Source organism: Lepus europaeus, chromosome 9 (assembly GCF_033115175.1).
Source record: "Lepus europaeus isolate LE1 chromosome 9, mLepTim1.pri, whole genome shotgun sequence".
In the NCBI taxonomy this organism is placed as follows: Eukaryota; Metazoa; Chordata; class Mammalia; order Lagomorpha; family Leporidae; genus Lepus; species Lepus europaeus.
In genome coordinates, this window is record NC_084835.1 from 34999886 (window position 1) to 35011356 (window position 11471).

The following is an 11471-nucleotide window of genomic DNA, read 5'->3' on the forward strand; positions in this document are numbered from 1 at the left end:
TGATGTTTATAGTCCTTGTCTCAACTGTTGAGGAACAGCATTTTTCTCTTCGTACTATTTGTTGAATTTTTTACTTACTGTAGGGTTAATCTCATGAGTATAAAATAAACTTATGTGTATAAAGTAAAAGTTCAGAGTGGGAATAGGAGAGGGAGAAAGAAGAAGAATTGGAGTGTGGGCAGGAGGGAGGGTGGATGGGAAGTATCACTATGTTGCTGAATCTCCATATGTGAAACATGAAATTTGTATACCTTAAATAAAAATAAATATAAAAATAAGGTCATGAATGTGGGGCTCTTATGATGGGATTAATATTGTTAAAAGAAGAGGAATTGATACCAGGCCTTTCTCCCTCTCTGCGTGTATACAAATCAGAGGCCATGAGAGCACACAGCAAGATGGTGGCCACCTACAAGCCAGGAAAAGGGTCCTAGAAACTGATCATGCTGCCACCCTGACCATGGACTTCTGCCTTCAAAAACTGAGAAAATAAATCTCTTGTGCTCACTTTGGCAGCACATATTCTAAAACTGGAATGACATAGAGAAGATTAGCATGGCTCCTACACAAAAACTGATCAAGAAAGGGGAGAGAGGGAGGGAAGAAAGTGTGGTTGTCTTCTTGGTACTGTATCCATGGGTTGCATAAAATCCGTTCAATTTATATTAATAAAAATTTAAATAAATAAAACTAAAAAATAAAGAAATTTAAAATTTTTAAATAAATTTAATTTAATTTTAACAAATTTAATTAAATTTAAATTAAATAAATTGAAATTTTTATTAAAAATAAATACAAATTTAATTAAATATTTAAACTATCATTCTATGGTGTTTTGTTGTATCACCCCACATGCATTATTATACTACCAATATTATCTCCAAAAGAATGGCAGCTTCATGTGATTCAACCCACAAAAATGAAAAATAAGATGAAATGAGATAAAGCCATTGAAAATACCCTTTCAGTGGATGCTAAGGGTCAGAACTAACGCAGTAATATATAGATAATTAAAAGATGCAACAGAGATCAGTAAGAAACTGAATAATGGTGGTAGTAATATGAAAGACAAGGAATATTCACAAAAGCCAGCTATGAAGAGGTCTATATTGAAGAATTGAGGTATCCAGCCAACAACCAACAACAAACCGAAATTTGACAACAACCTCATCAGACAGGTCTTCCATGCCTAGTTGAACCTTCAGATGAGCATGGCCCCAACTAACATTTTGCCCACAATCTCATGAGAGACCTTGGGCTACACTGTGAAGCTAAGCTGTACCCAGATACCTATTGCACAACAACTCTGAGATAATAAATCTTTTACTAAAGCTGCTAACTTGGGAGAAATTTGTTATACAGCAATAGATAATGGATACAACTGTTTGTGATTAAACTACTTGTCTAAAGAGCTGAGTATGTCTTGAGGGAAGGAGTCTTGTCTAAATACTTAAGGCCTGTCACTTCATGTGGCACCTGGTCTATGTTCCGTAAATATATACTGCTAGCTGGAAATATAGATAGAAGACTGCAGAAGGTGGCAAAGTAGTTTGGACATTCCGTGTTTGGGGATCTACTAGAAGTTCATGAGATGTAACTGTTCAAAATAAAGGTTTGTTTGAAAAGGAATGTGGTGAATGACTTTTTGTGCTTGATACTACTTGAGAGATTTGAATTGCTTTTGAGTGTACTTTAATCATCTTATGTGCCTCAGAAGCCCACAAATCCCCAAATACTCCAAATTGTAGTGTTCTAAACCTGCAACTTATTTTCTTCTTCAGAAGCAAACTTTGGAAAAGAATGTATCTTAAAATGTTTAACTAGAGAAAGATATTTTTCTACAAATCCATTTTAGTGTCTCAGGTAATTTGTTGCTAATTTTCTACCAGCTTTCTTTTTTACCTTGGACTGTTTTGACCTTAATATCACACTTAGCACTGGCAAAATTCAAATTTTGACAAGACATTTTACCAATAACATGATAAAATAATCAATCCAAGAAAAGTCTATCTTCTGAGCTTCATGCATAGCTGCTCTTTATTGTTCTGTTACCAACTGATTGGTCCCCTGAATGCCTGGACACCTGTTGGAAGCCAGGAGAAGGCAAACATGAAACAAAGAAGGTCAGGGCATTTAAACCCAAGTGGATTAATGATGACTCCTGGTCTCTATGCTGTTCGTTGCTGAAATCATCTCATAAATACATACACACATGTACACACATACACCCCAGCTTTTTCAGAAATGAACTCAGGGCCGGCACCGTGGCTCAATAGGCTAATCCTCCGCCTTGCACACCGGGTTCTAGTCCCGGTCAGGGCACCGGATTCTGTCCCGGTTGCCCCTCTTCCAGGCCAGCTCTCTGCTGTGGCCAGGGAGTGCAGTGGAGGATGGCCCAAGTGCTTGGGCCCTGCACCCCATGGGAGACCAGGAGAAACACCTGGCTCCTGCCTTCGGATCAGTGTGATGCGCTGGCCGTGGCGGCCATTGGAGGGTGAACCAATGGCAAAGGAAGACCTTCTGTCTCTCTCTCTCACTGTCCACTCTGCCTGTCCAAAAAAAAAAAAAAAAAAAAAAAAAAAAATGAACTCAGACTCTCTTCTTCACTGTGGGCTAAATGACAAATAGTAAGGATTTGAGAGTCTCTGGAAATACACTAATACACTCTACACTTGGTGAGAATGAAATCAGAGAAGCCCATCATGCTCTTCAAAGTCCTCCTCCTTAGAAAGTAATAAAGAGGGGCGGGCGCTGTAACATAGCAGGTGCCCGCATCCCATATGGGCACCAGTTCATATCCCCGCTGCTTCCACTTCTGATCCAGCTCTCTGCTGTGGCCTGGGAAAGCAGTAGAAGATGGCCCCAGTACCGACACGGGAGACCCAGAAGAAGTTCCTGGCTCCTGGCTTCGGATCAGCCCAGCTCTGGCCATTGCAGCCATTTGGGGAGTGAACCAGCGGATGGAAGACCTCTCTCTTTCTCTCTCTCTCTGCCTTTTAAATAAATGAATAAATCTTTTTTAAAAAGAGAAAGTAATAAAGAAAAATCTCACATTTTAGCCAAATATAAGCTAAGTTCACATGAAATATTTATGTCTCTGGATAGAACCACAATAGCTGAGAAAGAAAGGAGGGGGAAGTCATCCCAGGAGGGATTGGACCTTACAACTTTTTCTCATTTACTGTAGAACCTACTTTCCTTTGATGTCCCCTCAGCCAACCAACTCTCATAGCTTTTGCTTCAGAGAGTTCTAATTAGGCACAGCAAATAAGAGTTTCCCATGAGAAAGTGACTTCTTTTTTGCCTTCTTTTAAATAGAATGTCATAATTCACTTTGATACTCCTGTACTGCTTCCATATAATTGCAACTTTTAAACATTGAGAGATAGTCAGCCTTGCCATGCAGACTTCGCTTAACTAAATCATAAATAGCTTTTACCTCCATCCTTTGCCTTGTATCTTAACTGTAATTAAGATATCATCTCCAGCGTTTGATGTAGAAGGTACAATAAATAAAATATGAATTGATACAACAAATTCATTCATATTGAAGAGCAAGTAACCAGCTATTTCTCATCCTTCTGTAGAACTCAAACAGAAGGATTCCTTGCTGTGTGACCTTTAGAAAAACATTTAATCTCTCTGTACTTTGGTTTCTTAATCCATAATTGGATAATAGTTCCTACCATGAGGATTAACTTAGATTAATTTAGGATTACCTGAGATTATATGACTCTCTCACAACTATGTAGGTAGTATTACATGTGGCATTTTCCAGGATTCTCTGGACTTTCTTCTTCAAAAGAATTTCATACATGCTATTTCATTTGTGCCTCACCACAAAAAATACACAAGACAAAAAAGCAAACATGAAATTTTTTTTATTTTAATCATAAGCAGTATCTTTAGATCCCTGACAGGTAGTGTACAGGCACACACAGGCAGGTATATAAATAGTATAAATACTATTGTAGGTATATAAATAGTATATCTACACTAATGTATATATATACTATTTATATATTTATATAAATAGTAGATTTACTATTTATATATCTACAATAGATATACTATTTATATATCTATAATAGTACATATATATTTATATATCTACATCTGTGTGTATGGAAAACACCAATGATAGCATGTGGTGGAGAAAGACAGAGACATTTACATTGAAAGAGATTATATATACATATATGTATTTTGTTGATCTGGCTTGAAAGAGACATGGTTATTCATATGAATAAGGCTAGGGAAACAACATGCTTCATCTTAGCACCTATGAGCCCCCTTCTGCTGCCAAAAATAGCTATTACTGATACATGGGCTGGCCATGTGGCTGCCTGGGCTTCCTAACTGTACCATGTCTGAGTACTAAAGGAGAGCCACCCAAAGAGAACCAATTCAAGGCTTCACCATCATTTTATGACATATCCTCAGCAGCCAAATAATATCACTTCTGCTGCTCACCGTACTGCCTGCCTTCAAGAGAAAGGTCACAAACCCATCTCACAATGAGTGGAATGTCAAATCACCACTTGAGAAGATCATGTGGGATAGAAGATTGTAGGCATAATTTTGGGGAAACACAATCAGAGATAATTGGCCTGTGCCTGAAATAACAACTTAATAGTCACAATTTGTCCATTCATACTTCCATCAGCTATTTTGAGTGTTATGATATGCTAAGTACCACTATAAGTTCTAGGGATACAATGAACAAAAACAAGTCCCCCATCTCATCATAACTGAATTCTACTACAGGCAACAGACAATAAATAAACACATACCATTGAGTACTGATTAATGTGCGGAAGAAATCTTTCAAAGTAAGAGCACAGAAAATGATGGAGTGTTGAAGTGGGCATTTAACCTAGTGGTGGTTCAGATGTTCAAGCCTGGGAGATTCTAGGCTTGATTCCTGATTCTGGCTCCTGACTCCAACTCCCTGTTTATGCTGACCATGGAAGGCAGCAGTGATGGATCAGGTAATTTAGTTCCCATCAACCACATGGGAGACCTGGATTGAATTCCTGACTCCTAGCTTCAGCCTTGGCCCAGCTGTTGTCAGTATTTGGGAAATGAACCAATAGATGGGAGCTGTGTGTGTGTGTATGTATGTGTGTGTATGTCTTCAAAATAAAGAAGAAAATAATTTTTAAATTTTTTAAATAGAAAATGACAATGGAGCTATTACTTTAGATAGCATGGTTTAAAAAAAAAAAGTTTTTTTCTGAGACAGTGATGTATAAACAGACACCTCAGTGGTTAGATGGACCAAATGTGCAAGAGCTGAGAAGAGCATCCTAGGGAGAAAGAATCACTCAAGCAAAGATCTGACATGGCATATAGTTGGCTTACTCACAGTGTAGCAATAAACACATATGACTGGAGTATAAAAATTTTGTAACCAGGACTAAGATCCTACCAACAGGAACTTTAGACCAAGACAAGGAGGCTGTGCTTCATTCAAGAGATTTTTAAAGCAAAATGTGAGTGATGAAGTACACACACACACACACACAGTTAAAGCTCAATATGGTCAATGTGTGAGGGAACATATTTTGTAAAAGGGTAAAAAAAGAAGTACTTACTCCAGGAGCCCAAGCAAAATGTGGCAATGCCTTTAATAGGATAGTAACCTTGGACATGGGGGGAGGCAGCCAGATTTAGAATCTGGAAGGCAGGGTTGAGGAGCCACTGATGAATTGGATAGAGAGGTGAAAGGGAGATTTGAGGATGACTGTTGTTTTGAGATTCTATCTTGCGCTGGAAGTTTCCTCAGCACTCTGTAACTAGCGACAGTCACCCAACAGGGACTTAGGGTCACAGCACAGAGACAGAGACACCCCTTCCAAGACCTTGAGCAAAGAACAAGAGCAGAATCCGCCCTGCACTGAAGTTTGGCCAGCAGGGAGACATTAAGCTTCTCAAGATGAAGACAGAAGAAGGCAGCAAGGGGCTGGGCCAGGAATGCTGAAGGCTATTTTTGCAGTAGCAATGGCACAGAGGAATCAGACACTCTGAGAGCAAAGCACAATGAAGCCTGGAGGAAATCAGGCCTGGTAATTCCCTCAGAACCATGGCCTTTGCTTCATTTATGCCAGACACCCAGTGAGCATTCCCTAAACACCATAGGCCACAAAAATGATGTTGTTGACTGGGCAGCACTGCCTCTCATTTGACCTACTATTTATGACCATTCAGCTGATTTCCCACTCTTGTAACAGCCTTCAATTTTACTGCAAACACAATTAGGGCATGCCAACATAAATGCTTCACCATGACAAAAAATAGACTTTACCTCCCACTGAATGCCTTTATGCACTAAATTTGTGGCTAACAGACCTACTAACAAAATCCCAGGCAGGGTTTCCCTGCCTGCAGACCAAGACAGCTGTAGGAAAAGTCAATAGACTGGAGTCAGCCCTACCAAGGTAGGATGGAGTCTGTTTTCATTCTTGGTAACCTTGGTCCATCTGCATCTTCCCCACCTCCTTGTTATAACCCCCTAATATATATGCATTTCAAAAACCAAACTAGGTCAACCCAGAGGGGCAGTCTTCTTAATATTTTTGTACTTTCTTTCTCTCATTGTTTCATTTTGAGAAAAAAATTCAAATTGAGAAAACAAGATTTGAGATTACATCCTTTTTAAAACCATACAACTGAAACTTTCCTCTAAGGAATGTCTATGCATTTTCCCCTAGTGTTTATTTCTTCATTATGGTTGTGGATTTTTTTTAATGTCGAAAATTTTTGCAACTTAGACCCTACACATATTATTACCCTTGTCCACCAATCCCAAGTGATGGAAAACCTGATGATAGCTATCGAAAATGCAAAGTGAGTACTAAAAACCAGTGGTTTCCCTTTATATTGTGCTGTACCTACGCACCTCTACCCCTAGCCTGTTAGCTCACACATAGCCAAAGAAAGCAGTCTCCTGATATTTATTCCAGAACACATTTAAAGCCAGAAAAAAACTTGCAAATTGTTTAAGTCATACTATCCAGGGCCAAATGCAGAACCATTTGCAGAGCACCCAAGTATCCCTGATTAGTAGAGCTAATCAATATATGATTTCTAGTCCTTGGAGACATTCAAACTATGGAATTCCTTCTCTGCCTTGAAGACCTCTGAAGCACAACTTTGTAAAACCATCCTAGCGCAACAGCTCATCCCAGTTCTTTCTCCTGTATGCGATGGTCTAAGCCTTCTCTCTAGGGCCTCACTAATCCTCACATAACTGTTTCTGGCTGTATTTTTAGGTCATTGAAGAAAGAATATGTTGTCTCACTGAAACTAGTTTCTTAACTATCTGTGAATGAATGAATAACTTACTGATTCTCTAATATTATAGACCAAAACTTGGTTATATTAGCAGAGTGGGACTTTAGTTCTCATTGTCTTCTTCCTGTTGCATAAGAAGTAACTTCTTATTGCTGTTGTTGTTTAATTTGAGAGGCTGAGAGGGAGTGAGAAAGTGAGAGAGAGAGAGCTCATGTACACTGGTTAACTCCCCAGATGGTAGCAACAGCCAGGCTGGGACCCACAGAAAGGAACTGGGGCCACAATCCAAGTCTCCAATATGAGTGACTAGAACCCAAATATTGGAACCATCACCACTGCCTCCACAGTTCCACATTAGCACCGAAATGGAGTCAGATGCCGGAGTCAGGAATCAAACCCAGGCACTATGAAATGGGACACAGACAGCATGTTGATTAATAGACCAAACTCACACCACTACGTCAAAAAGCAACCCTTATCATCTCAACTGAACTCTCACTGCCCTTTAAATCTGAAGTCTCACTGTGCTTATGAGTTGCATATCAAAACAATAGTACACTGAAACAGAAAACATACAACATCAAATCAAACTTTCTGTAGACAATGATCAGGGTGTTAAAATACATCCATAAATTTTTTATATCCCTGTTTTGAGTGTAGGCTGAACTTAGCGACTCAGTTCTAACAAATAAAATATGCAGAAGTGCCAGTGAGTAACTTTCAAGGTCAACTCATAAAATTCATTGCTGCTTCCACCTTGTTCTCTCTTGGAACACTTCTGGGCTGTGGGAGGCAGAATAAGCCTCCTCAAAATATGAACGATTGTTGAATTGAAGACATTTAAGATGATGCACAAAGCAAGAGATTTCTCTGTTCTTCCTCCATTTGCCTGAGAGCAGGACAAAGGCTTACAAAGGCAAAACGCCTCCTGTCTGCACCCTACTCTGCCACTAACCAGAAAAGATAGCTTTTGATCAGTCCCACGAACAAAGAAATTTCTATTAACGAACTTTCTCAATGCAAGGGAGAAAAGGTGTGAAACTTATCTTTATTCATGACTGAAACTCCTATAACACAAGATACGTTAACAAGAGAAAGCATAATAAACTTATTTTCTCATAGTTTTACATGACATGGTAGTCTTCAGAAACAAAGACCCAGGGAAAACTGTCTATTTTTATGCTTAGATTTGATAGAGAATGGAAAGCTGTGCTGAAATCTGATTGGACAACAGGGTACGATGCAATAAAAACAGACTAGGTGAGAAAATCCAGCAAAAAAAAAGTCTATTCAGATTTATGTTGTCCTCTCTGTGTAGCATTCCTGCCTCCGCAGTATGTGGACAGGATCCCCCTGGAGTGGGGGTCTCCAAGAAAGAAGGGAAAAGTGGGTGAATGGTCTTTTAAAGTGTACAAAGCAGTATATCCTGGGGTATTATATTATGAGCCTTGACGCTAACATTTGATTTCTATTTCTTTGCCTCCTCCAACCCCAACCTGCCCAAGTTGCTACTTATAGAGAGTTAGGGTCTTTTCCCTTTGTCTTTTCACTTTTCTCAAGTTTCCTATCCTTTGTTGAAGATACTAAACAAGCATAAGCTGGAATTCAAAGCCCCCTCTTTGAGAACTACTCATTCTGTGGGTATCTTTCCTGTCTATCTGCAACACACATGTTAATAAGCATCTGTTTCATTTTCTATTGCTATTTTGTCACTTGTAATAGAGCTTCATTCCAGTTGTGAACATCTGGGAGTTATTGTTCCCCTTCAGGTTGAACCACCTGCCATCACATAGACACTCAGGTAGCCCTTTGGAGAGGGCCACAAGATGAAGAACAGAGGTCTCTTGCCAACAACCATGTAAACAAACCACCTTGGAAGCCAGCCTTTCAGCCCCAATCAAGATTTCAAATGACCACAGCCCTGGTCAATGTCTTATTTGTTTATCTGTCTGAGAGAGAAGGCAGAGACATAGAAAGACATACAGTCAGCAGGGGAAAGCTCTCCTCCACTGGTTCACTCTCCATATGCCCACAATAACCAGGACTAGACTGAGCTGAAGTCGAGAACTGGGAACTCAATATAGGTATCCCACCTGTATGACAGGAATCCAGTTACTTGAGTCATCACTGTGCCTCTCAGGGTCTACAAAAGCATAATTGAATTCAGGTGCACCTGAAAGAACGATCTAATAAATATGTGAACTTTGAATTAAAATACATATTTTACCATACTAGGTATCTCATCATTTTATCATAACAGTAATCAAGAGCCCAAATTATTATGTTAACTGTCTCTACCCATTCAAGTTGTTTTTGCATCTTTGTTAACACATTGGAATATATCTGATATGGAAACTTAATCTCAACTGCACCCCAAATGTTCCTCCTGTGGTGAAATTATTTTACATTCTAATGAGTTTACTGGCACCATCACTTATCAATTTCATTCTCTATTACTCTCACATAAACTAAAAAAAAAAAAAAAAACTTTAGCAAGTTGTTGGGGAAAATTATTCCAAACATCTTCATCATTAAGGTAAAATAATGTTTCTATAAACTCTATCCAAACTTCTGAAATAAACAATGTAGAATTATACCCAATCCCAGCTTCAATATTAATCAAAATGATCTTTCAGAAATTTTAGATAAAAATAATACAACAGAAAGTGAGATAAATATTAAAAAAATTTGTCAAACTGCCATAAAGTTTTCCTATCAAAAGCAACAATCAGTCATGGTTTCTTACATTCACAGGTGAATAATGAACTCCAATTTCAAAAGTAAGTGCCCTAAATGAATTATTTCCAGAGAGCTATAATATTGTGTTTGTTTCTCTAACTTCATGTTTTCTTAGTTCAATGACTAAAGGTATTTTTTAATTTTCTCAGCAATGGTGTTCACTGTCTCAAATTTTTATTGGTATAATTCTTCATAGTAGCAGATTTTCTCCTTCATATTTTTAATTTGACACTCCAGATTGTTCAATTTGTTGAAAGACAGAAGGCTTAAGAAACACATTAATCTGTTTTTTCAAAACTGTGGAGCTCCTATAGTCTCCTCTTAAAATTTGCATAATAAAAAGTACATCGGCAGTATTTCTGAGAAATTTAAAAAAAACCTGTGTTAGTTATTAGGAAAATTATTCTACACTTTCATGACAAAAGAACTTATTGAGAGAAAAAGCCAAGAAAGCCAAAGTATTATATAGTCAATGCCTCTACTCTTTCACTTACCATTTTGTTGCCTTGCCATGAAAGTATTTGTGCAAATGGCTTATTTTCTTCTCCAGTAGATAATACCAAGAATAACCAGGCCTATTCTTTCAAATATTAGAATCTTCTTTAAGTCCTAACTGATGTCTCAAATTAAATATCTCTCAAATTAAACAAGTCTTCTATAGGACTTCTAACCACATAGGCCTTAAGACACAGTATTAACAAAAGTGGGTGGTATGTGAACATTTTAAAACATGTCATTTACTCATCCATTCATCAGAGGTATCTAAGATAGATCAGATTTTTGGTAATTATCCAGTCTTCTGTGATAAAATGATACATGAATTTCACCATTGTTTCCCATTATAAGCAAAACATATCTCTCTGCCTTGTTGAGAACAGCCTTGGTCTCTGACATACCCACTTTGTCCAGTGAAATGATAATGGAGCCCTCAAATGTGCTTGCATAATTTGGCTTGCCTCTGACATTCCTGTTGGTCCTCACGAGAGAACTTTTCTATGGGTATCTGCTATTTCAAATGGGGATGAGAGAAATGTGGAATAAATTTGAACCCAATACATTGGCTTGATTCAAGCTTAGCTGGTTCTAGACAAGTACAACAAAACCACAGCCAAATGTACATATGTGAGCAAAACAAAATTAAACCCTTGCCTTTGTAAAGGCACTAATGTTTGGGGTAGTCTATTAAATAGTGCTACAGTAACAATAACTGTCTTCCGCAGGGTCTCTGACTCCTACCCCATTAGATCTTATGCCTTACATAACCTGTCTTATATAAGCTATAAGTTGTAATTGAGGATCCCAACTGTACAGAAATATGTTGCCTACTATTCTGCTATAGCAGTGTCATTCACTCATACTTACAATATGATATGGTGCATAGCATAGCTGATTTCAGAGACAAATGAATTTATTACAGGAAAATTGTGATGTAATAA

General features: G+C 38.2%; 1 non-coding gene across 1 annotated transcript; it reads left to right on the forward strand.

Moving 5' to 3' along the window:
• The first annotated feature begins 500 nt into the window (after window positions 1-500).
• LOC133767356 (U6 spliceosomal RNA) lies at window positions 501-612 on the forward strand. Its single transcript, XR_009866844.1, has one exon. It is a non-coding gene; the product is annotated as a U6 spliceosomal RNA (small nuclear RNA).
• The last annotated feature ends 10859 nt before the right edge of the window (window positions 613-11471 follow it).